We start from the raw sequence: 26,651 nt of genomic DNA, 5'->3' as shown, positions 1-26,651 counted from the left end.
GGCATATGCAACAAAGCTGTTATAGAATCAGCCAGTCCTCCTAGAAGTTCTTCAAAACCTCCACCCAGAGGGGAGCAACAGAAACAGACCACGACACCGGTATTGTGGGGTCTCTCACAACGCTTCGAGCTCTAAGCACACAGTGCTTAAAAGCAGCATCCTGGGGTGAAGGGAAGCGAGCTTCCTATAAACTTCTCAACTGTCCTCACCACTTTCTGTAGGGGCTTTCGATCTGAGGCACCGCAGCCACCAAACCGAACCAGGATGCGGTTTGTTAAAAGGCTCTTAATCATGGCTCTGTGAAAAGTGGCCAGGGCAGAAGTGAGACACAGGAAACGCAGAGGCTGGTTTGCCGGCTTCACTAAAGATGACATATGGGAGAGATCAGTTCAGATTGTTAGTTATCCACACCCCCAGATAATTCGTACTCTTGACCATAAATACAGCTGCATCCTTCATTGCCTTGATGGTATTTCCTCCCCAAGTTTGGGTTTCAAGACCTTTCTGCATGCTCACAATGTCTTCACTACTACTACTTCCTCTTGTTGTTGTTGTTGTTGTTGTTCTTCTTCTTCTTCTTCTTCTTCTTCTTCTCCTCCTCCTCCTCCTCCTCCTCCTCTTCTTCCTTTCTTCTTCTTCCTTCTTCTTTCTTCTTCTTCTTCCTCCTCCTCCTCTTCTTCCTTTCTTCTTCTTCTTCTTCCTTCTTCTTTCTTCTTCTTCCTCCTCCTCCACCTCCTCCTCTTCTTCCTTTCTTCTTCTTCTTCTTCTTCTTCTTCTTCTTCTTCCTTCTTCTTCCTTCTTTTCTTCTTCTTTCTTCTTCTTCCTCCTCCTCCTCCTCCTCCTCCTTCTCTTCTTCCTTTCTTCTTCTTCTTCTTCTTCTTCTTCCTTCTTTTCTTCTTCTTTCTTCTTCTTCTTCCTCCTCCTCCACCTCCTCCTCTTCTTCCTTTCTTCTTCTTCTTCTTCTTCTTCTTCCTTCTTCCTTCTTTTCTTCTTCTTTCTTCTTCTTCTTCCTCCTCCTCCACCACCTCCTCCTCTTCTTCCTTTCTTCTTCTTCTTCTTCTTCTTCTTCTTCTTCTTCTTCTTCTTCCTCCTTCTTCTTTCTTCTTCTTCTTCCTCCTCCTCCTCCTCTTCTTCCTTTCTTCTTCTTCCTTCTTCTTCCTCCTTCTCCACCTCCTCATCTTCTTCCTTTCTTCTTCTTCTTCTTCTTCCTTCTTCCTTCTTTTCTTCTTCTTTCTTCTTCTTCTTCCTCCTCCTCCACCTCCTCCTCTTCTTCCTTTCTTCTTCTTCTTCTTCTTCTCCTCCTCTTCTTCCTTTCTTCTTCTTCCTTCTTCTTCCTTCTTCTTCTTCTTCCTCCTCCTCCTCCTCTTCTTCCTTTCTTCTTCTTCTTCTTCTTCCTTCTTCTTTCTTCTTCTTCTTCCTCCTCCTCCACCTCCTCCTCTTCTTCCTTTCTTCTTCTTCTTCTTCTTCTTCTTTCTTCTTCCTTCTTTTCTTCTTCTTTCTTCTTCTTCTTCCTCCTCCTCCTCCACCTCCTCCTCTTCTTCCTTTCTTCTTCTTCTTCCTTCTTTTCTTCTTCTTTCTTCTTCCTCCTCCTCCACCTCCTCCTCTTCTTCCTTTCTTCTTCTTCTTCTTCTTCCTTCTTCTTCCTTCTTTTCTTCTTCTTTCTTCTTCTTCTTCCTCCTCCTCCACCTCCTCCTCTTCTTCCTTTCTTCTTCTTCTTCTTCTTCTTAGAATGTTGAGTGATGGTGGAAACTTCCCTGGTAAAAAAATAAATATATGTGTTTCCTAAACGCTTTCCTTCTCTCGGTGTATCTCTTCCTTTCTCTTTCTCTCATCTCTCTTTCTTTTTTATTTCTTTCTCTTTTTCTCTCTCTCTTCCATTTTCCTTGCCCTTCTTTCTCTTCTTCTTCTTCTTCTTCTTCTTCTTCTTCTTCTTCTTCTTCTTCTTCTTCTTCCTCCTCCTCCTCCTCCTCCTCTTCTTCTTCTTCTGTTCTGATTCAGTATTCTCTTGAAAATGCTGCTGAGAGTCAATGGATTGCAATAGTTCTTGTAGACGCTGGAATTGGATTGTATTCTCCGCCAGCGACAGACGTCACCAAACGTTGCCTCCACGAAAGCCTCTGACTTTAAAACGATTGAACAAGACCACGGAGAATGGCTCTGCCAGGTGCTATTAATTGTGATCCTAAATAAAATCCCGGCGTGCAAAGACAATTTTCTCAGAATATAAGAAGCTGGGAGGAAAATGGAATTACGGCCGAGCTTAACGCCCTCGCTTGTGATCTTCTAAAGCCATCTAGCTGCCTTGCCTTGGAAAGAGAATATTGGATTTTGTGAACCTTTGGCCTTCTCGAGCGAAGAAAATGTCTCGGAGCCAGGGGGTTTAACTAACTAGGACTAAAATTATGTAGAAATATATCAAAATTGAAGCTTGGGACCAGGCATGCTTGCAAATGGCACCCGACTTAAACATTTCCCCCCGGCCTTGTTAATTAATTAATTTATTTATTTATTAGATTTGTATGCCGCCCCTTTCTGTAGACTCGGGGCCAGTGTTCCCTCTAATTTTTTTTGGGGGGTGGGCGGAAAAGTATAGTGTCTGAGCGGCAGTCCCTTCGGGACTGGGCGGCACAGAAATAATAAATAAACAAACAAACAAACAAACAAACAAAAAACCCACCCTGTTTTGCCTCAGAGAATTTCAAAATAAAATACTGTACTGTGTGTCTATAACAGTGAGCTCATAATAGGGCAACTCTATCAATATCAAAATGCCACTTAAATAGTTGAGCTAGTTTCAAACTAGATTTTGATTTTCTTTCTCTCTTCCTTACTCCCATTCTTTTTCTTTCTCTTTTCCTTCCTCTCTTTTTTCTATCTGTTTCTCTCTCTTCCTCTCTCTCTCCTTCCCTCTCACTCTTTCCCTCTCGGCTTCTGGGCAGGTTTGGAAAACTCTGAGTTGATGATGATTTTTAAGTGAGCGGTTGCTCACTGCTCAGCTTAGAGGGAACTATGCTCGGGGCAGCTCACAACATAATAAAACAATTCATTAAAAAATCTAATAATTTACAATTTAAAATTTAAAGTAGTTAAGAAAACCCCATTTTTAAGCAGACATACCATACATAAATTATATAGGCCCGGGGGAGATATCTCAATTCCCCCATGCCTGACGACAAAGGTGGGTTTTGAGGAGTTTACGTAAGGCAAGGAGGGTAGGAGCAGTTCTAATCTCTGGGGGGAGCTGGTTCCAGAGAGTCGGGGCCACCACAGAGAAGGCTCTTCCCCTAGGGCCCGCTAACCGACATTGTTTAGTTGACGGGACCCCGAGAAGGTCAACTCTGTGGGACCTAATCGGTCGCTGGGATTCGTGCAGCAGAAGGCGGTCTTGGAGATATTGCTCACAGAATCCCAGTTTCCAAGCTGTATCAGGAAAACCAAAAAACCCCTAAGTTTTCTAAAGATGTAGAGTTGGGTCCAAAGGGCAGCTGTTTCTTCGCTTGAAAAATAACCGCAATATCGTTTCAGCCCAATCTTCAGCCAGTGCTATTTTGGCAAGTGGGACAGCAAGGCAGAGGTGCTTGTGTATATAGAATAGAATAGAATAGAATTTTTATTGGCCAAGTGTGATTGGACACCCAAGGAATTTGTCTTGGTGCAGATGCTCTCAGCGTACATAAAATAAAATATACATTTGTCAAGAATCATGTGGTACGACACTTAATGATTGTCATAGGGGTTAAATAAGCAATGAAGAAGCAATATTAATAAAAATCTTAGGATATAAGCAACAAGTTACAGTCATACAGTCAACATGGGAGGAAATGGATGATAGGAATGATGAGAAAAACTAGTAGAATAGAAGTGCAGATTTAGTAGAAAGTCTGACAGTGTTGAGGGAAATATTTGTTTAGTAGAGTGATGGCGTTTGGAAAAAAACTGTTCTTGTGTCTAGTTGTCTTGGTGTGCAGTGCTCTGTAGCGATGTTTTGAGGGTAGGAGTTGAAACAGTTTGTGTCCAGGATGCGAGGGGTCAGTAAATATTTCCCCCGCCCTCTTTTTGACTCGTGCAGTCTACAGGTCCTCAATGGAAGGCAGGTTGGCAGCAATTGTTTTTTCTGCAGTTCTGATTCTCCTCTGAAGTCTGTGTCGGTCCTGTTGAGTTGCAGCACCAAACCAGACAGTTATAGAGGTGCAGATGTGTTCAAGATTGTCAAGATCACAATTTGTCACCTAGCAGGGTCAAGGAAAATTGTACTGTAAAGGACCTTGGATGCCTTCTAGTCCAACCCCCTGCTCAAGCAGGCGATCCTATACAATTTCATAAAAGTATATTTATAATATGTGTTATGTTTATAATATAAATATACTTAAAACGATACTAGATATTTTATATGTAGCTCAAGACAGTTTTTTCTTCATTCTACGTGGCCCAGGCCAGCCAATAATTGGACATCCTTGCCTTAAAATACCATATTTTGGGGGGTATAAGATGCACACACACACACACACACCCAAAAAAGAGGCTGAAATTTTGGGTGCATCTTATACTCCAAATGTAGCTTTTACTAAGCTTTGTTTCAGCCCCAAAGAGAGAAGAGTTTTAGAAACTCTTTTTTATCCCCAACTGGGGGATAAAAAGCAAGCACATGTGCTCTGCCGTGGTTGGCTCTGGCCCAGCTCCTGCCCCAAGGAATGTGGAGGTGGATGTGGAGGAAACATCCACATGCCACAGGCCTGTTTTGCCCCCAGTAGAATCTGCCGACGAAGTCTCCTCTGACCAAGGAAGCGTGAGTGACAGGGAAGAGGGGAGTTTGACAGACAGCCCAGGAGGAGATCAATCATCCTTATCATCCCTGGATTCTGAACAAGAACCTATGACAGATCCACGCATGCGTAGAGTGATGCATAGGAGAGAACAACTGAAGGATTATTACAGGAGATAAGTGAGGCCACCTGTGGTTGGGTGGGGCTGCTGTAATTAGTGCTGCAGATAAAAGAGCAGCTTGCTGTTTTAGCCTCCTGGCAGTTTATCTGATTCATAGTTTCGTCAAGATCGTGGTTTTTGCTGTTCAAGATTGTGTGTGGACTTTCTGGACTTTAGAATTGGACTCAATTTTCCAGTTATTGGGTGAGCAATTGGATTGCATTTAACCTGTGCCTTGCATGTACCAGAAAATCCCTTTGACATTTGAGCTGTTTCTGTTTTTCTGTTTATAAAAACTTTTGGGTTTTCCTTCTATCGTGTGGTGTGTGTCTTCCTGGACTAATTACCCTGTGATTACGGGCAGTTGAGACACGCCCGCACAACACACTCAAAACCAGAAAACTAATGTGTTGAAGCTGACCAGATTAAGGACTAGCCAGCAGAATACCTGGTAGGCAGATTACCCCCCCCCCTATTTTTCTCCCCCTAAAGTAAGGTGCACCTTATTCTCCAGTTCGTATTTATTTATTTGTTTTATTTATTTATTTACTCCATTCATTCATTCATTTATATTTGTCAAACATGTATAGGATAGTCGCTTGTATAAGCATAACATAGCAGAAATAAAAAAGTGACGATAAAAGAGGACAGTAGGATAGGGACGGTAGGCACAACGGTGCGCTTATGCACGCCCCTTACAGACCTCATAGAAACGGGGGGGAGGTCAGCTGTAGACAATCTAAGTTAACATTTTGGGGGTTTGGGGAAGAAATCACAGAGCCGTGTAGGGCATTCCAGGCGTTGATCACTCTATTGCTGAAGTCGTATTTTCTGCAGTTGAGTTTGCAGTGGTTTACATTTAGTTTGAATCTGTTACGTGCTCGTGTATTGCTGCGGTTGAAAGTGAAGTAGTCATTAACAGGAAGGACATTTTGGTGTGTGATTCTATGATTTTATGAACTACTGTTAGATCAGATTGGAGGCGACGTAGTTGTAAATTGTCTAATCCCAGTATTTCAAGTCTGGTGGAATAAGGTATTTTGTTGCGAGCAGAGGAATGAAGTTCTCTTCATGTGAAATATTTCTGGACTCTCTCGACTGTATTTATGTCTGATATGCAATGGGGTTGCCAGACGGGTGGGGTGTATTCTAGAATTGGTCTAACAAATGTTTTGTATGCTCTGGTTTGCAGCTCAGTGCTGCCAGAGAAGAAGCTATGTAAGATTTGATTAAGAGGTCTTATACTTAGATATTAGATCAATAGGTCTTATACTATTTAAATTAAATTTAAATTTAAACCTATTAGATTAATAGGTTTTATAGTCTGAAAAGTATGGTGAATGGTTATATCGATCATGGTGCAGTATAGACAAAGATGCCAATAACTTTGCTGCTGAAAAGTTCTTAACCGCTGTTCTGTCGAGCTCTCTGGTAGAATCTTCCCAAAAATGCACAGGTACAAATTTCAGACACACACACGTTTGAAAATTCAAAACAACGTTCTTTATAATGAAAATTCACTTAAACTAAGCCCTCTTTTGGTATAGCAAAGAGCACTTGTCTCCAAACAAACTGGTAATTTGTACAAGTCCCTTATCAGTTCTGTGATACTTAGCTTGCAGCTGTGAGGCAATTCACAGTCCTTCTTCTTTCACAAAGTGAAACACACTTTGCTCTGGTTTAGTTTCAAAGCGGGGGAAAATCAGCACACAAAAGGTCAAAGTCAGTAAAGCAGGCACGAAACACAACGATCAGATAATCCTCCACAATGGCCAAACCCACAGGCTGCTCTTTATAGCAGCCTCACTAATGACCACAGCCCCACCCAACCACAGGTGGCCTCATTTTCTTTGATAATAATCTCTCAGTTGTTGTTGCCTATGCATCACTCTCCGCATGCGTGGCTGTATCATTAACTCTTGTTCTGAATCCAAGGAGGAGCTGGATAATTGATCTCCTTCTGAGCTGTCTGCCCCACTCTCCTCCTCCCTGTCACTCATGTCTTCTTGGTCAGAGGAGCCTTCATCAGCAGATTCCACTGGGGGCAAAACAGGCCTGCAGAATGTGGATGTCTCCCCCACATCCACAGTCCTTGGGGCAGGAGCTGGGGCAGAGCTAACCACAACAACTGCTTAACCTTTTCATGATCTTTAGGCATAATGTAAAAAAATTCCAGTGACATTGACCTGGCTTTGCTTTGTCAGTGTTCGAGTTGGAGTCTATTAACCATTAATGTTCAGACTAATTATTATCACCGCAGTTAGGTTTTAACTAGCGTCTGAAGTGAATATAACTCTCCCAGTGTTCAGTTTTTCCAAAGCAATTGGTTTATTTCGTGTTCCATCACACTTGCCTGCCATGTTTAGTGGGTCGGTCTTTTTTTCCCCCCACCTTTCATAAAAGAAGGACTTTTCTCCCAAACGATATCTGATGGGCCACTTTGGCAAAATAATGCTAGTGTTGCTATTGGTTGTATCTTTGACTTATTTTGTTGTATCTGACTTATCTTTGCAGGATGTGTTCTAATTTTAGATTTTACTTAAAAATAACACTTTAAAAGAAACCTGCTATATCTAGACATATGTATCTACAGTGGTACCTCTACCTACAGGTGCCTCTACGTACGAACATTTCTAGATAGAAACAGGGTTTTCAAGATTTTTTTGTCTCTTCTCACGAACCATTTCCCACTTACAAACCCGAGCCTCTGAAACTGTAAGTGGAAAAGGCAGGGAGAAGCCTCCGTGGGGCCGCTCTAGGAATCTTCTGGGAGGAAACAGGGCCAGAAAAGGCAGGGAGAGGCCTCCGTGGGGCTTCTCTAGGAATCTCCTGGGAGGAAACAGGGCCAGAAAAGGTGGGGAGAAGCCTCCGTGGGGCCTCTCTACGAATCTCCTGGGAGGAAACGGCTGGAAAAGGCAGGGAGAAGCCTCCGTGGGGCCTCTCTAGGAAAAGGCGGGGAGAAACCTCTGTGGGGTCTCCTGGGAGGAAACAGGGCCGGAAAAGGCAGAGAGAAGCCTCCGTGGGGCCTCTCTAGGAATCTCCTGAGAAGAAACAGGACTGGAAAAGGTGGGGAGAAGCCTCGGTGGGGCCTCTCTAGGAATCTCCTGGGAGGAAACAGAGCCGAAAAAGGTGGGGAGAAGCCTCAGTGGGGCCTCTCTAGGAACCTTCTGGGAGGAAGCGGGGCCTCCACCCTCCCTGTGGTTTCCCCAATCACACACATTATTTGCTTTTACCTTGATTCCTATGGGAAAAATTGCTTCTTCTTACAAACCTTTCTACTTAAGAACCTGGTCACGGAACAAATTAAGTTTGTAAGTAGAGGTACCACTGTGTTTGATTACAGGAAGATTTAAAAAAACCCTATTAGGGATCTATTTTGAAGAAAAGAAAAAGAAGAATGTATGAAAAATGGCAGGAAGAGAAGTTTGCGTTTAGATATTTGAGATACGTTAATGAAGAACACAGTAAGAGTCCTTTAAAAAAGCAAGAAAGCTATTCTAAACCCACTGCATGTGATCACAACTCTTTCTTGGTAAGGGAGGATCGTACTTAAGATCTTTAATACAAAGGAGAAAAACATGCTCAATATTGTCATTTTATTGGGGCTTAGAAACATAGAAACATAGAAGACTGATGGCAGAAAAAGACCTCATGGTCCATCTAGTCTGCCCTTATACTATTTCCTGCATTTTATCTTACAATGGATATATGTTTATCCCAGGCATGTTTAAATTCAGTTACTGTGGATTTACCAAACACGTCTGCTAGAAGTTTGTTCCAAGGATCTACTACTCTTTCAGTGAAATAATATTTTCGCACGTTGCTTTTGATCTTTCCCCCAACTAACTTCAGATTGTGTCCCCTTGTTCTTGTGTTCACTTTCCTATTAAAAACACTTCCCTCCTGGACCTTATTTAACCCTTTAACATATTTAAATGTTTCGATCATGTCCCCCCTTTTCCTTCTGTCCTCCAGACTATACAGATTGAGTTCATGAAGTCTTTCCTGATACGTTTTATGCTTAAGACCTTCCACCATTCTTGTAGCCCGTCTTTGGACCCGTTCAATTTTGTCAATATCTTTTTGTAGGTGAGGTCTCCAGAACTGAGCACAGTATTATTCCAAATGTGGTCTCACCAGCGCTCTATATAAGGGGATCCCAGTCTCCCTCTTCCTGCTTGTTATACCTCTAGCTATGCAGCCAAGCATCCTACTTGCTTTTCCTACCGCCTGACCACACTGCTCACCCATTTTGAGACTGTCAGAAATCACGACCCCTAAATCCTTCTCTTCTGAAGTCTTTGCTAACACAGAACTGCCAATGCAATACTCAGACTGAGGATTCCTTTTCCCCAAGTGCATTATTTTACATTTGGAAACATTAGGCTTGGTTGTTTTCCTTGAAGATGTTTCATTATCAAACTGGGTAACATCATCAGCAGAGATGATATTGACGTACTTTCCCTACTGGTTCACAAATGTGAACATGCGCACCAGGCCGATACTACTGGTTCTGTCGAACCGGTGCGAAGCGGCTGAATACCACCTCTGAGCATCAGTCCTACAAGGGAATTGTCAGTGCTCATTTTGCAAACCCCAGTCTCATCTAGCACTGATGATGTTATTTTATTTATTTATTTATTTACTTACTTACTTACTTATTTACTTACTTACTTACTTACTTACTTATTTGCTTATTTGCTTATTCATTTATTCATTCATTCAATTTTTATGCTGCCCTTCTCCTTAGACTCAGGGCGGCTTACAACATGTTAGCAATAGCACTTTTTAAACAGAGCCAGCCTATTGCCCCCACAATCCGGGTCCTCATTTGACCCACCTCGCAAGGATGGAAGGCTGAGTCAACCTTGTTTGGCAATGAGACTCTCCTCTCCTCCCTTTTCATCTTTATTTTACCATTTTTTTTCTCCTCCCTGCCAAAAAGTAAGAAAAAACCCCCAATCCACCTGACTTTATGTGCCTACAAGATATTTCTCAGGAAATTGCATTAATGATTGATAAAGCTTAGAGATAGCTTAAGACACACACGCCTCCGCCCGTTTAAGACCGATGAATAATTGAATGAATTCACAGTAGGGTTTTTTTAAGAAAAGGTACTCCACTTTAAAAACAACCCCCCCCCCACCACCACCAAACCACCCCCTCCCCAACCACTAGCCTGGTTTTAAACGGGTTTGGGAGATTTAATGATGAATATACTCTCTCCGGAGGAAGTCGAGCGAACAGCTGCTTTCTGTTCATGCCAAGCTTGACATCAAATGGAAATATTTGATCCAAAAATAACAGTCCCTGATTCTGCTTTTCTAAATTGCCGAGAGGCAGAAGAAGGAGAAGCGATGGCGAAGCAAGGCAAAAGGTTGACTATCACGGAGGCATCAATTTTAAAGCAGGATACGTTGGAGTTTGGCAAGACAAGTTGCCAAAGGAAGAAGACCTACTTGTTGACCTTGCGTTGTTTGGTCTCTGTGAAGCAGTGTTTCCCAACCTCGGCAACTTGAAGATATTTGGACTTCAACTCCCAGAATTCCCCAGCCAATATATTGGTTAACAATATACTCATAACTCTTTCAGAGGACCCACAACCTGTACGGTTTGTAAGCATGGAAACTTTGTCCTGCCAATATATTCTAGTTTGAATCTCGCTGCCTTTCCTCACTGATAATCTTCTCCAATAGACTTAGTTTAGAAAGAGGCCTCATCATAACTTGTCACAAAGGAAGGAAGGAAGGAAGGAAAAAGAAAGGAAGGAAGGAAAAAGGAAGGAAGGAAAGAAGAAAGGAAAATGGAAGGAAGGAAGGAAGGAAAGAAAAAAGTAAGGAAGGAAGAAATGAAGGAAAAAGGAAGGAAAGAAGGAAGCAAAAAGGAAGGAAGGAAGAAAAAAGGAAGGAAGGAAAGGAAGGATGGAAGGAAGGAAAAAGAAAGGAAGGAAAGAAAGAAGGAAAGAAAGAAAAAGGAAGGAAGAAAAAGAAAGAAAGAGAAAGAAAGAAGGAAAGAAAGAAAGGAAGAGAGAGAGAGAGAACCCCCCCCCCCCACTTCTCTGACCATAAAGCCTAAATTTACCTAAAATTTGTTAGGGTTTTTTTCCAATCCTTGCCTTTGTAAATTCCATCATGTAAGTACAGTAGATCAAAAAATCATAAAGTTAAGGGCTCACTGACCCCACCTTGATTTTGGTGGTAATCTGGCCCTACATCCCCCTTTGATTAAAAAAAAAGAAAATTCTGAAAAATTAAAATATTTTTTTTTGAAAGTTCTATTTTCTCGTTTGAGACTGTGGGAGAATGAGGGATTTTTATTTTTTTAAATATTTGGCCCTAAATTTCCCTCTGGAGACCCACGTTCTTACTCCAGTTGGAAAAATTTTCTAAAAAGAATTGCATGATTCAGACCTGGCGGAGGCATTCGTTTTTCTTTTAATGTTTTCTTGTAACTGATAAAACTATTATTACTTGATTCTGTTTTGTTTTCTTTCTTATACCCGAAGACAAGGCCTTTATTCGGGTGCAGGACTGATGGGGTGGAATCTCCAGATAGACTCCAGATAGAAGGGGTTAAGAGGGGGCTGGACCGGAAAGTCTTTGAAGCCTTATCTCCCCATTCCCAAAGAAAGGCATGTCTGGTCAGATTCTTGTTAACATAATTGACCCGCAATAAAACTACTGTTGAGATCTCTTCTCCTGAGTGATTCTGGTCCTGGTTGAAGTTGCTTTTGCCTGATAACTAACAGAAACATAGAAGACTGACGGCAGAAAAAGACCTCATGGTCCATCTAGTCTGCCCTTATACTATTTCCTGTATTTTATCTTACAATGGATCTATGTTTATCCCAGGCATGTTTAAATTCAGTTACTGTGGATTTACCAACCACGTCTGCTGGAAGTTTGTTCCAAGGATCTACTACTCTTTCAGTGAAATAATATTTTCTCACGTTGCTTTTGATCTTTGCCCCAACTAACTTCAGATTGTGCCCCCTTGTTCTTGGGTTCACTTTCCTATTAAAAACACTTCCCTCCTGAACCTTATTTAACCCTTTAACATATTTAAATGTTTCGATCATGTCCCTAGGCCCTAAAAAGTGAAAAACATCGAGCACAATTTAAAAATAAAATAATATCTGATTTCATTAAATTAACCATGTTGAGGATGCAATCCTAAGTCCATGAGTGCAGGGCTTAGAATGCAATATTTGCACTGCTCGCCCCAGGGGTTTGGTCCTGACCGAATCAAGATTGACTCATAGAAACCTAGAAGATTGACGGCAGAAAAAGACCTCATTTTCCATCTACTCTGCCCTCATACTATTTCCTGTATTTTATCTTATTTGGATATACAGTGGTACCTACACTGATGGCCCCAAAGAAATGAGAAGCATTAAATGCAGTAATGGGCTGCTACCCCCATGGGGGGGGGGCACAGTGGGGGTAGTAACTTTATGCACTATTTATTGAATACTTAATAGTTTTTTTATTGTCCTTCCTTCTCTAGTACCTTAGTATGATCCTTAATTACTTTTAAAATAGGAAATAAATTAAATAGTATGTTTTTCCCCTTGAACCCTTTTTTAATCATTATGTAGAACTGAACTTTGATAGCAATGAAAGAAAATTGAGCTATTTGCCTAACCTGTTATCCTACTGAGCCTTGCGGGTTCGGTACAAAACCTTCAAATGTTACTGGGCTCCTCAACAAATAATGCTGTCTATCATTTGTACTTTTAAATAATAATAATAATAATAATAATAATAATAATAATAATAATAATAATAATAATAATGATGCCACCCCAAGTCTTCGGAGAGGGGCGGCATACAAATCTAATAAATTATTATTATTATTATTATTATTATTATTATTATTATTATTGATAATAATAATAATAATAATAATAATAATAATAATTTATTAGATTTATATGCTGCTTCTCTGCAAAGACTGAATGTGACTGAATCAACTGAAAAAGAGTCCAAGTCCAAATTTGAAAACTTATCGTGGTCGGCAAGCCACTCCCACCCAGTTACATGACCTTTAAGTCACCCGCCGGTCACAGGATTGCCAAGCCACTCCCACCTGGTCACATGGCTGGCAAACCACTCCTGCCCGGTCACATGACCATCAAGCCAGCCCCGGCCATAGCATGGTAGTAAAATTTTTTTGCAGCCCTTCGCTGGTTAAATTAAATGGTCCATTGCCCGGGGGGGGGGAACTATTGACCCCCTCAGAGAGGGTGCGCAACTTGGGCGTCCTCCTCGGTCCACAGCTGACATTGGAACATCATCTTTCGGCTGTGGCGAGGAGGGCGTTTGCCCAGGTTTGCCTGGTGCACCAGTTGCAGCCCTATTTGGACAGGGAGTCATTGCTCACAATCGCTCATGCCCTCATCACCTCGACATTCGACTGCTGCAACGCTCTCTACATGGGGCTACCTTTGAAAAGTGTTCGGAAACTCCAGATCGTGCAGAACGCGGCCGCGAGAGCCATCGTGGGGCTTCCCAGATTCGCCCACGTATCTAAAACACTCCGTGGCCTGCATTGGCTGCCGACCAGTTTCCGGTCACAATTCAAAGTGTTGGTCATGACCTTTAAAGCCCTACATGGCATTGGACCAGAGTACCTCCGGAACCGCCTGCTACCACACGAATTCCAGCGGCCGATAATGTCCCACAGAGTTGGCCTTCTCCGGGTCCCGTCGACTAAACAATGTAATCTGGCAGGCCCCAGGGGAAGAGCCTTCTCTGTGGCGGCCCCAGCCCTCTGGAATCAACTCCCCCCGGAGATTAGAACTGCTCCCACCCTCCTTGTCTTCCGTAAACTACTTAAGACCCACCTATACCGCCAGGCATGGGGGATTTGAGACACCTTTCCCCCAGGCTTATTATAATTTATGTTTGGTATGTATGTGCTGTTTGGTTTTTAATTATGATAGGGTTTTTAGGTTTTTTTTAAAATATTAGATTTGTGCCAGTATAATATTGTTTTTATCGTTGTTGTGAGCCGCCCCGAGTTTTCGGAGAGGGGCGGCATACAAATCTAATAAATTATTATTATTATTATTAAATGTGTCCCTTTTCGTAGCTGTGGTCCACCAGCTTTCTGAGAAACAGCTGCCGGCTATTATGGTCTGGCGCTGGCAGGAAACGGAGCTGTGTGGGACATCAGAAAAGGATGTCTGTAGGAAGGAACTCGGGCTGTAATGAATCACAGTATTAAAAGTTCTCCCTTGCTCGCTTTGTTAGAAAACGTGGACTTTGATCATCTGATGGAGATAACTGGGAGCCATTGTTGTCTTTGAAATGCAGAAGGCTTTGTGTGTGTGTGTGTGTGTGTGTGTGTGTAAGAAGTTTGGAAATTATCTTGCGTTTCTTTTTTCCCTAATGGGCAGATAAACTTAACCGTAGTTGCAAGGCAAGGAGAGAGAGGGGGGGATGAGTGGGGAGAAGATTGTTCTGTCAGACAAACCAAAACTCCTGTTAAAACAGCAGGAGATGACAGTTGTGCGGTGACAAAAGCAGGCTGTGGCACAAAAAAACCAAGCAAGGCTTGTCGCAGACCAAAGCTGCCTTTTTTGCAGCTACGTGCAGCCTCTGTGTGTTTGCAGGGGAATCTCTGCGGTTCGCTCAAAGTTGAGTGATGGTGGAAACATCCCTGGCAAAAAAATAAATACGTGTTTCTTAAATGCTTTCTTTCTCTCGGTGTCTCTCTTCCTTTCTCTTTCTCTCATCTCTCTTTCTCTTTCTGTTTTATTTCTTTCTCTTTTCTTTTTCTCTCTCTACCGTTTTCCTTGTCCTTTTTTCTCTCTTTCCCTTCTTCTTCTACTTCTTCTTCTTCATCTTCTTCTTCTTCGTCTTCTTCTTCGTCTCCTTCATCTTTTTTGTCTTCTTCGTCTCCTCTCCTTCCTTCCTTCCTTCCTGTCCGTCCGTCCATCCATCCTTCCTTCTTTCTTTCCTTCCTTCTCCTTCCTTCCTTCCTTCCTTCCTTCCTTCCTTCCTTCCTTATTTACTTACTTTCTTTCTTACTTACTTACTTAAACATTTCTGACAAATGGCAGTCCAGTCTCTTCTTGAAAGCTTCCAGTGATGAAGCTCCCACAACATCTGAAGGCAGGCAATTCCATCCGTTGATTGTTCTCACTCTCAGAAAATTTCTCCTTATTTCCAGTTTAAATCTCTCCTTGATCTGTTTCCCTCCATTATTGGCCTACAGGTGCTTTGGAAAATAGCTTGACCCCTTCCTCTCTGTGGCAGCCCCACAAATATTGGAAGACTGCTATCAAGTCTACCTGGTCCTTCTCTTCAATAGACTAGCCGTGTCCAGTTCCTGAAACCTTTCTTCATATGTTTTAGCCTCTAGTCCACTATACCTGGGGTAGGCAAAGTTGGTTCTTCTATGACTTGTGGACTTCAACTCCCAGAATTCCTGATCCAATCATGCTAGCTCAGGAATTCTGGGAATTGAAGTCCACATGTCATAGAAGAGCCAACTTTGCCTACCTCTGCCCTATACCATTGTAGAGAGAACACAGCTCTCATGTCTCTCTACAACTTAATATTTTTTTTACATTACCATAATTCACATTTATCTATTAGATCAGTGATTTTCAACCTTTTTTGAGCCGCGGCACATTTTTTACAGTTACAAAACCCTGGGGCACATTGAGCAGGGGGGACGGCTAAAAAAAGGTTGCACAAAAAAATTCTCTCTCTCTCTCTTCCTCCCCTTCACTCTATTTCTTTCTCCCTCCCTCTTTCTCTCCCTTCCTTCCTCTTTCTTTCTCTCTCCATCCTTCTTTCTTTCTCTTCCTTCCTTCCTCTCTTTTTTGCTCTTTCTCTCTCCCTCCCTCCCTCCCTCTATGTCTTTCTCTCTCTCTCCTTCCCTCCCTCTCTTTCTCTCTCTCTCTTGCTTTCTTTCTCTCTCTTGCTCTCTCTCTCTTTCTTTCTCTTGTTTTCTCTCTCTCTTGTTCTCTCTCTCTCTCTTTCTCTCTCTTGCTTTCTTCCTCTCTCTTTCTTTCTTTCTTTCTTTCTCTCTTTCTTTCTTTCTCTCTTGCTTTCTCTCTCTTGCTTTCTTTCTCTCTGAGCTTCGCGGCACACCTCACCACGTCTCGCGGCACACTAGTGTGCCACAGCACACTGGTTGAAAAACACTGTATTAGATGACTCTATTCCAACAGTCCTCCTGTAGCACAATCTGAGACCAGATCATGAAGGGTTTCAGTAACATATTTCAAATAAACTAAGTTAACGTGTTCTGAAAGGTACTTAAACTAATGCAATGCTTTCTTTTTATTAAAGAATGGAGATTTGTAAAAAAAAAAAAAAAAAAAGGGAAAAAAAGTAATTCCCTTATAGGTTTTGTTCATCTTCTAAAAAGATTTATCTGGGCTTCCAATGGTTCCTTGTTTGGAATTGAATTACTGGGTTGTTTCCTACGGCCTGCTTGCTTGGCCTCCCTACTATATATTTACTGATGTTATATTTATCCTCTTCCAATGAATCTAATTTTCTTTTTTTAAAAAAATTGCATATAAGTTGCCGGAGAAGGCTCTTCTGCTTGACATAGTCTATCACAGTGGTGGTGAACCTTTTCGGTTCATGTGCCAAAAAGAGGGGGGGGGGGGGTGCGTGCATGCGCACAACCTCCTCGTCCTGCGAATGTGCAGCCCTCCTGTTCTGTCGGGCTCTCTGGTAGACTCCTCCCAAAAATTCACAGGTACAAATTTTAGACACACACACGTTTGAAAATTCAAAACAATGTTCTTTATAATGAAAATTCACTTAAACCAAGCCCTCTTTTAGGATAGCAAAGAGCACTGGTCTCCAAACAAACTGGTAATTTGTACAAGTCCCTTATCAGTTCTGTGATACTTAGCTTGCAGCTGTGAGGCAACTCAAAGTCCTTCTTTCACAAAGTGAAACACACTTTGCTCTGGTTTAGTTTCAAAGCAGGGAAAAATCAGCACACAAAAAGTCAGTCATTAAAGCAGTCATGAAACACAATGATCAGATAATCCTCCACAATGGTCAAACCCACAGGCTGCTCTTTATAGCAGCCTCACTAATGACCACAGCCCCACCCAACCACAGGTGGCCTCATTTTCTTTGATAATAATCTCTCAGTTGTTGTTGCCTATGCATTGCTCTCCGCATGCGTGGCTGTATCATTAAGTCTTGTTCTGAATAATTGATCTCCTTCTGAGCTGTCTGCCCCACTCTCCTCCTCCCTGTCACTCATGTCTTCTTGGTCAGAGGAGCCTTCATCAGCAGATTCCACCGGGGGCAAAACAGGCCTGCAGCATGTGGATCTCTCCCCCACATCCACAGTCCTTGGGGCAGGAGCTGGGCCAGAGCTAAGCACAACACCCCCAAGCTGCCCCCTGTATCAGAGCTGCATTTGTGGAAATTAGCCAGTTTGTGCCCAAGCAGCAAACCAGCCAGCCAGCCACAGACCAGTAGAAATAGAGTTGAAGTCTTCAATGAAACACAGCAGCAGTAGGAAGTTGTGGAAAACTATATTTACTTATTTATACTACTACTACTGTTTATACTATACATACAATAAACTGGTCTCTTACTAGTACCTTGCTACAACTATCTTAGTTCAATAACTCACAGGAACCAACTTATACAGCAATACAGAGCACACTTCTCACGAACAGCACACAGCTAACAGCGAACGGACAGAGAGGAAGAGCAAAGAGCTCTTGCCTAGTTAAATACTTTTCACATAATTACTAGGTTGCTGCATGCTCAACTGCCTCAGAATGACTCAGCATTCTTAACTGAGGCCTACTTTCTGCATTATGATATTACCTCGGGCTTTTTGATTCCTGACACCCTGGGATGGTGAAAAAATGGCCAAACAGGCAAACCGGAAGTTTGGAAAAATGGACTTCCGGTTTACCCGTTGTGTTGTTTTTTGCACTCTGGAGGCTTTGGGAAGCTTCCTAAAGTCCCAGACTGCGAAACGACCTTCCCCAAGGCTGAAAATCAGCTGGCTAGTGCACGCATGTGCGCCGTTGCTGACATAGGGCAGTTGAAGTCATAAGTCAAGTACTTCCTGTAACAATAACAACCAAAAAAAGCTATCTAAAATGCAAAGCCCCAAAATTGAAGTTTTATGTTTTGTTTTGATTTGATTTGATTTGACTTGACTTGACTTGACTTGACTTGACTTGAATTGAATTGAATTGAATTGACTTGATTTGATTTGATTTGATTGCCGCCCCTCTCCATAGACTCCGGGCGGCTAACAACAATGATAAAAACCGCATGTAACAATCAAATCCAATACTAAAATAATTAAAAAAAACCCTTATTATAAAAACCAAACATACATACACACATACCATGCGAAAATTGTAAAGGCCTAGGGGGAAAGAATATCTCAGTTCCCCCATGCCTGGTGGCAAAGGTGGGTTTTAAGAAGTTTACGAAAGGCGAGGAGGGTGGGGGCAATTCTAATCTCTGGGGGGAGTTGGTTCCAAAGGGCTGGGGCCGCCACAGAGAAGGCTCTTCCCCTGGGTCCCGCAAAACAACATTGTTTAGGGTTTTTTTTCAACTCAAGCACAAAAGCCCAGAACTGGCTTCCAAGTAGAAACAAAATAAATTTCTGTCTTCAAGTTTTCTCCCCCCCCTCCCTATTTTTCCCTTTCTGTTTTCCCTTTGTTTGTATTTGACTATTTTGTTTGCTTGTTTTGTTATATGTAGAAAACAAATAAAGATACATTAAAAAAAGAAAGAAATAGCTTGTTAGTTAAATTGTGTATATTAGGAGCCTTAAGAAAAGCAATTTTTCATTATTTTACAGAGGTTTCCTTCTATCTTTGGTGAAATAATTTTATGTAAATGTAAGGAATTTTAAAAATTGTTACTTTGGAATAAACAGGAAAAGCATGCTTAAAAAATAAATAAATTGTGTTCCATAGTTATTGTATATAGCAGGAACAGAAGAGGGTACAGTTGGCCAGAACAGGGGTAGGCAAAGTTGGCTCTTCTAATGACATGTGGACTTCAACTCCCAGAATTCCTGAACTAGCATGATTGGCCCAGGAATTCTGGGAGTTGAAGTCCACAAGTCATAAAAGAGCCAACATTGCCTAGCCCTGGCCCAGAACATACAGTTGTAGTGGATTAGTTAGAAAAGGCTGACTCATGCATGAGGCATTCTGCGCTGTGATTGGTTGTTGGGTGGAAAGTGGGTGTTTCCCCTTTTCCCCGCCTTTTTCTGTCTGTTCAGTAGAACTGTTTCGATTTACCTCATGATGTTATTTGCCTTTTGCGGTGGATGACAAAAATAGCCATAAATTTAAATAAGTGAAATTTAAGTAAGTTAAACTTAAATAAGTGAAATTTAAATAAGTTAAACTTAAATAAGTGAAATTTAAATAAGTTAAACTTAAATAAGTGAAATTTAAATAAGTTAAACTTAAATAAGTGAAATTTAAATAAGTTAAACTTAAATAAGTGAAATTTAAATAAGTGGGGCTTTTTTTAAAAAAAAATCTTTATTAATTATTTGCATTAAGAAAAAAACCAAATACCATAAAACAAAGACAAAAATAAAAACAGAACAGAACTTATACAGACATATAGACTTATACATGCATACAAATCCAATAAATAAATAAATAAAAATAATAACAAATTTTAAAAATGTCATCATTCATAATTACAGTTATATATCAAGTCTTAAACACTCAATTAAACATTTGCCAACCATCTTGTTGGCATTATTGTTTCAATTTTTTTTATCAGCCTATTAGTTTTACATTGCTATATTGTATCATTGTTACCTAAATCTTCATCTTTATTCATTTCAATCCTATTACGTAAATCATAAATTGTCCAAAGTTAAAAGTTAAATTTTTAAAATTATTTTGTATATCTAGTAAATGGCAGGAATAACAAGATTGCTTACTTTTTTTTTTCTTGTATACTTTCAGATTGTGAGAAATTAGACTGTACAGTATTATAGATATTTAAGCTTTAAAATGTTTTTTTTTATTAACCCAATCGCGCCGCCTGCTCCAAGTTTGGTAGAATTCAGTATCATTTATTTATTTATTTATTTATTAATTTTAGTGTTGAGGGGACCTTGTTTAATTTCCAGGTCTGCGCATAACCAAGTCTGGCAGCTGTGATTATATGTATTATTAAATATCGATCATCCTTAGATTTTTTTTTCCTAATTATTCCAAGTAGGTATAGTTCTGGTTTCAAAGGGATTTGTTGACCGGTTATTTGCTCTAAATAGTTTTTAATTTTATTCCAATGTTTTCCCAACTGGACAGGTCCACCATGCATGATAACAATTTTTTCTTTGACATTTCCAATATTCTGGCGATATACTTGAATACATTTTAGAAAAATTTATTTTATTTATTTATTAGATTTGTATGCCGCCCCTCTCCGAAGACTCGGGGCGGCTAACAACAATAAAGAAGACAATGTAAACAAATCTAATATTAAAAATAAATTTAAAAAACCCAATTTAAGAAACCAATCATACAAACAAGCATACCATGTATAAATTCTATAAGCCTAGGGGGAAGGGAAAAATTTCAATTCCCCCATGCCTGACGACAGAGGTGGGTTTTAAGGAGCTTGCGAAAGGCAAGGAGGGTCAGGGCAACTCTGATATCTGGGGGGAGCAGATTCCAGAGGGTCGGGGCTGCCACAAAGAAGGCTCTTCCCCTGGGTCCCGCCAGACGACATTGCTTAGTTGACGGGACCTGGAGAAGGCCAACTCTGTGGGACCTAACTGGTCTCTGGGATTTGTGTGGCAGAAGGAATGTGCAGATGGCTAAATTTAAATAAGTGTTATGTCCCACAATGTTTCTCAACCTTAGCAAAGTTTTAAGTGTGCGGTGTTCGACTTTACAACTATAAAGAAACCACAGGTTTGTGTCAGTGTGCCCTCATTTCACCCGGACTTCTGCTGCACAATCCCTGGAATTCACTTAACAACTGTGGAAAAAATTCACATTAACAACTGTCTCACTTTTTGGGCTTATTCTGGTCATAACTCAAGGACTGCCCATATAGCCATAGACATACATCCTTTCACAACCATTATGAGGAAATGTACATCGCACTCTCCCAGAACACACTTTTATAGTTGCATTGCAATGTGACAAGCAAGCATGCAAAAAATAGAGCTGGCATAGTGGTGCACATTTTATCCCTTGCTTGCAACCACAACTGAATTTCAAATCACCCATGGAATTATCATTATTATTTTTTTAAATCACCTTTTCTTCTTAGGCTACATTACTTAATATTAGTTAGTAAAAGCTGTAAAAAAAAGTAGGATATAATGGTTTGCAGTTGTTGTTTTCCCTTCTTGGAGAAGAAATAAAATTGGACGGGTCCATAGATGGGCTACAAAAATGGTGGAAGGTCTTAAGCATAAATATCAGGAAAGACTTCATGAACTCAATCTGTCTAGTCTGGAGGACAGAAGGGAAAGGGGAGACATGATCGACACATTTAAATATGTTTAAAGGGTAAAATAGGGTTTAGGAGGGAAGTGTTTTTAATAGAAAAGAGAACACAAGATCAAGGGGGCCCAATCTGAGGTGAGTTGTGGGAAAGATCAGAAGCAATGTGAGAAAATATTATTTTACTGAAAGAGTAGTAGATGCTTGAAACAAACTTCCAGCAGACGTGGTAGAAAAATCCACAGTAACTGAATTTAAACATGCCTGGGATAAACATATATCCATCCTAAGATAAAATACAGGAAATAGTATAAGGGCAGACTAGATGGACCACGAGGTCTTTTTCTGCCATCAATCTTCTAGGTTTCTAAATTTGGATATAATAATTTCTTGAAAATTAAGGATATAATTATAGCTATTTGGATGTTGGAAATCTCAGCTGCCGTAATTTCAAAACTAACCATGGCTCATCGTATATTCCAGGTAGTCCTCAATTTATGGCCGCAATAGAGTGCAAAATTTATGTCACTAAGTAAGGCATTGGTTTAGTGTGTTTTGCCCTATTTGGCAACCTTTCTTGTCACCGTGGTTAGGTGAATCACGAAGGTTGTAAAATTGGTAGCATGGTTGTTAAGTGAAGGTGGCTTCCCCCTTGACTTCGTTATCAGAAGGTCGTAAATCGTGCAACCGTCAGTTGCGTCTGAATTTTGATCATGCTTCCAAATCTACCTTCTGTAGATTCGACAAATGTTCAGAAGTGTCCGGTTTTCACAGATGCAGAGAAAGTTTTGCCCTTCTGTACATTGGTATCAAATTTTATTTGTTTATGTTAAGATTAAGTCAGCTGAAATGTGATTCTGTTTCTCTTCTGTTGGCTTTGTTTTGAGTGCTGTCATTTCTTTCAAGATGGATGGGTGAGCCTGCAAGTGTACTTCATTCCTAAAAATATTTCCTCTCACTCTATCTCTCCTCTCTCTTTCTCTCTCTCTTTCTTTTTCTCCCCTCTCTTTCTCTCTCTCGCCTCTCTCTCCCTCCCTCCCTCCCTCTCTTCATTTCTTTTTCTCACTCAATCTTGAGCCCTGTCAGGATTGAACTTCTGGCAGTGAGGAATGAGTTATGGCTCTTAAGATTTGGGAAGGATATTGACACGCTTGTACCTATTCACATATGTTCACATCTCGTGAGAAAAAAAGCTAAGTCCATAATAAGACTGCATCGATCAGAATGGGCTAGAAATTTAAATAGGTAAACCGCAAACAAATTTTTCCAAGGTGCCTAATTTAATCTTGGTTCTTTTAAGTCCAAGCTCTGACCAGAAATTACTCTGCTTTGCAGGAGCTCTAATGAAATCCTAGCCCATGCTGCTTTGGCTGCGGGCTCATTCATTCATTTTCATTTTTATTTTTATTCCGGCTAATAGCACGGCTTGGGGAAAATGGCTGGCCCTAAACCCATTTGAAAAATTTACAGTGGCAGAACTTCGTAAGACAATGGGTGAATGCATCTATCACCTCTTTAATGATCTCTGAGATTTCATTAGATTGCACATTGGATTTTTGGGTGGTGCTGGATGCATTGTTTGCTAATGCTGTTGTGGGTTCCATGCACCGGGTGGTGTTTTTTTGCCTATACTAAGCTAAGGACAATTCCATCCGTCCGTCCATCACCCTGGGAGGGGAATTATTGACCCCCTCAGAGAGGGTCCGCAACTTGGGCATCCTCCTCGATCCACAGCTCACATTACAGAAACATATTTCGGCTGTGGCGAGGGTGCCGTTTGCCCAGGTTCGCCTGGTGCACCAGTTGCGGCCCTATTTGGACCAGGACTCACTGCTCACAGTCACTCATGCCCTCATCACCTCGAGGCTCGACTACTGTAACACTCTCTACATGGGGCTACCTTTGAAAAGTGTTCGGAAACTTCAGATCGTGCAGAATGCAGCTGCGAGAGCAGTCATGGGCTTCCCCAAATATGCCCATGTTACACCAACACTCCGCAGTCTGCATTGGTTGCCAATCAGTTTCCGGTCACAATTCAAAGTGTTGGTTATGACCTACAAAGCCCTTAATGGCACGGGACCAGATTATCTCAGGGACCGCCTTCTGCTGCACAAATCCCAGCGACCAGTCAGGTCCCACAGAGTGGGTCTTCTCCGGGTCCCGTCAACTAAACAATGTCGGACCCAGGGGAAGAGCCTTCTCTGTGGCGGCCCCGGCCCTCTGGAACCAACTCCCCCCCAGAGATTAGAATTGCCCCCACCCTCCTTGCCTTTCGTAAGCTTCTTAAAACCCACCTCTGCCGCCAGGCATGGAGGAATTGAGATATACTTTCCCCCTAGGCCTTTACAATTTTATGCATGGTATGTCTGATTGTATGTTTGGTTTTATAATAAGGGTTTTTAACTGTTTTAATATTGGATTGTTATATGCTGTTTTTATTACTGTTGTTAGCCGCCCCGAGTCTACGGAGAGCGGCGGCATACAAATCCAATAAATAAATAAATAAATAAATAATAAATAAGGTGAAAAAATAAATGCTTGGTACTGCAAGGACATGAAAAGTAGCTTCATAACAAACAAGATGCATGAATACAATTAAGATTTCTGCCTATCCTTCTTTCCCCCTTCTTTCATCTCTTTTTCACCATTATTATTGTAAGTCCTCAATTTACAGCCCGTTCATTTGGTGACCGTAAAAGTTACTACAGCACTGGGAAAGGCGACTTACGACCAGCCAGTGATGGGCTGCCAAAATTTTTACTGACATGCTGTGGCAGTGGCTTATTTTGTGGGTGTGGCTTGGTGGTCATGTGACCGGGCAGGAGTGGCTTGCCAGCCATGTGACCAGGTGGCAGTGGCTTGACAGTCATCTGACCGGGGTGGCTTAAAGGTCATGTGACTGGGTGGGAGTGGCTTACCGACCAAGATAAGTTTTCAAATAGATGTTTGGACTCTTTTTCAGCCTTTGAAACCTGGGAGAGCAAAAATAAAAAAAAGCGGGCAAGGTAAATTTTGAGCTCAGTTGTAAATTGTAAGCAGTAGTGCAGTGATGGCAAACCTATGGCACAGGTGCCAGAAGTGGCACGTGGAGTCATATCTGCTGGCACATGAGCTGTTGCCCTAGCTCAGCTCCAACATGCATGTATATGCTGGCCAGCTGATTTTTGGCTGGCACAGAGGATCTAAGAGGGCATTTGCACAGGTTCGCCTGGTGCACCAGTTGCGGCCCTATTTGGACCGGGACTCACTGCTCACAGTCACTCATGCCCTCATCACCTCGAAGCTCGACTACTGTAACGCTCTCTACATAGGGCTACCTTTGAAGAGTGTTCGGAAACTTCAGATCGTGCAGAATGCAGCTGCGAGAGCAATCATGGGCTTCCCTAGGTATGCCCATGTTACACCAACACTCTGCAGTCTGCATTGGTTGCCGATCAGTTTCCGGGCACAATTCAAAGTGTTGGTTATGACCTATAAAGCCCTTCATGGCACCGGACCAGATTATCTCCGAGACCGCCTTCTGCCGCACGAATCCCAGCGACCGGTTAGGTCCCACAGAGTTGGCCTTCTCCAGGTCCCGTCAACTAAACAATGTCGTTTGGCGGGACCCAGGGGAAGAGCCTTCTCTGTGGTGGCCCCGGCCCTTTGGAACCAACTCCCCCCAGAGATTAGAATTGCCCCCATCCTCCTCGCCTTTCGTAAGCTCCTTAAAACCCACCTTTGCCACCAGGCATGGGGGAACTGAGATACTCTTTCCCCCTAGGCCTTTACAATTTACGCATGGTATGTGTGTATGTATGTTTGGTTTTTATAATAAGGGTTTTTTAGTTATTTTAGTATTGGACTGGATTGTTACATGCTGTTTTTATCATTGTTTTTAGCCGCCCCGAGTCTACGGAGAGGGGTGGCATATAATTAATAAATAAATAAATTAATTAATTAATTAATTTTTGGCTTCCACAATGCCTCCGGGGGGGATAGGGGAGAGCATTTTACCCTCCCCCGGCTCCAGAGAGGCCTTTGGAGCCTGGGGAGGGTGAAACATGAGCCTACTGGGCCCAGTAGAAGTTGGGAAACAGGCCATGTCCAGCATCCAGGGGGCCTCCAGGAGGTGGGGGAAGCTGTCTTTGCCCTTCCCAGGCATTGAAATATGAGTGTGGGCACTTGCTCTTTCGGCATCCGAGGGGAATAAAGGTTCGCCATCACTGCAGTAGTGGGTTTCATTTACTTTTGCTACTGGGTCGGAAGTGTGAACACGCAGGGGTGGCTTCTGTACATACGCAGCTCATCTGTGATGATGTCCCGGCGGGTGGGCGGAGCCTCCTGGCGCCGTCGCTACTGGTTCGCCCGAACTACCACTAGTCATAAGTAGGAAGATTTCAACCTGTAAGGAAGAAATGGGTGTGTTTTTCATAATGGAAGGTTAAATGCCAAGCCGACATCTTGACTGCTAGGATTTTTGGGCACTTACCATCTTCCCTATGGCATCGGTGTTTTGAAAATTAATAGTTAACTATCTTTTCTCCTTCTTTTTGGTTTTCCTCCTGTTAGAAACGACCTTGATGACTGCAGGAACTGCTCTGGGCTGCCACCACCACCTCCTCCTCCTCCTCTCTCTGTTTGTTAAGAGCTCCTGCGTGTTAATCAGCGTTGGCCTCCTCCAGGAGTTAAAAGGTAATTATTTGCCCATTTAATGTTCTGCTTCTTAAATTGCCTCATCAGAGCCAGTAGGAAAAATGGGTGAGGTCTGAAGGAGATGGCGTGGAAACTTTTACTCTTGCGTAACTTCTTCACTGGAGTCGATGGCATTTGCATTTTCGGAAAATTATATCAAGGAGACGTTGCGCATATATGGGTAGTCAGCGACTTACAGTGGCTTGTTTAGTGACCATTCAAAATTACAATGGCGCTGAGAAAAGGGACTTGACACCATTTTTCACGGTTACGACCTTTGCCGCATCCCCACGATCAGGTCACCCAAATTCAGATGCTTAGTATCAATCAATATCAATATCAACTTTATTTGATTAGTCAATCGACCAGATCAAAGCGAGGAAAAGGACCACATCGGTCGTCATAAAACTGTGACTGGTTAAAATACAATACAATACAATAAAATAAAATTTGCTAAAATAGAGGGAATTTGAATAAATAATAAGTTAAAATGCAGTATAATATGCTAAAATTGAGTAGTAAAACATGAGAATATGCTTAGTAAACGGCTCATTCTTATGACCATTGTTATTTATTTATTCGAATTTATATGCCTCCCTTC

The 26,651-nt window shown here is 41.8% G+C and overlaps 1 protein-coding gene across 8 annotated transcripts in view; it reads left to right on the top strand.

Moving 5' to 3' along the window:
- Positions 1–26,651, top strand: part of ZMIZ1 (zinc finger MIZ-type containing 1) — a 479,806-nt gene that overhangs the window by 84,457 nt on the left and 368,698 nt on the right. For all 8 annotated transcript variants that reach the window (XM_070751999.1, XM_070752003.1, XM_070752002.1 and 5 more), the window contains exon 2: positions 25,928–26,050. The gene's annotated coding sequence lies outside the window, so the exon portion shown is untranslated. The remainder of the gene's footprint in view (positions 1–25,927; positions 26,051–26,651) is intronic.

The sequence above is a fragment of the Erythrolamprus reginae genome, chromosome 5 (assembly GCF_031021105.1).
Source record: "Erythrolamprus reginae isolate rEryReg1 chromosome 5, rEryReg1.hap1, whole genome shotgun sequence".
In the NCBI taxonomy this organism is placed as follows: domain Eukaryota; kingdom Metazoa; phylum Chordata; class Lepidosauria; order Squamata; family Dipsadidae; genus Erythrolamprus; species Erythrolamprus reginae.
The sequence above is the reverse complement of the archived record's forward strand: the minus strand, read 5'-3'. Positions and strand labels throughout refer to the sequence as shown.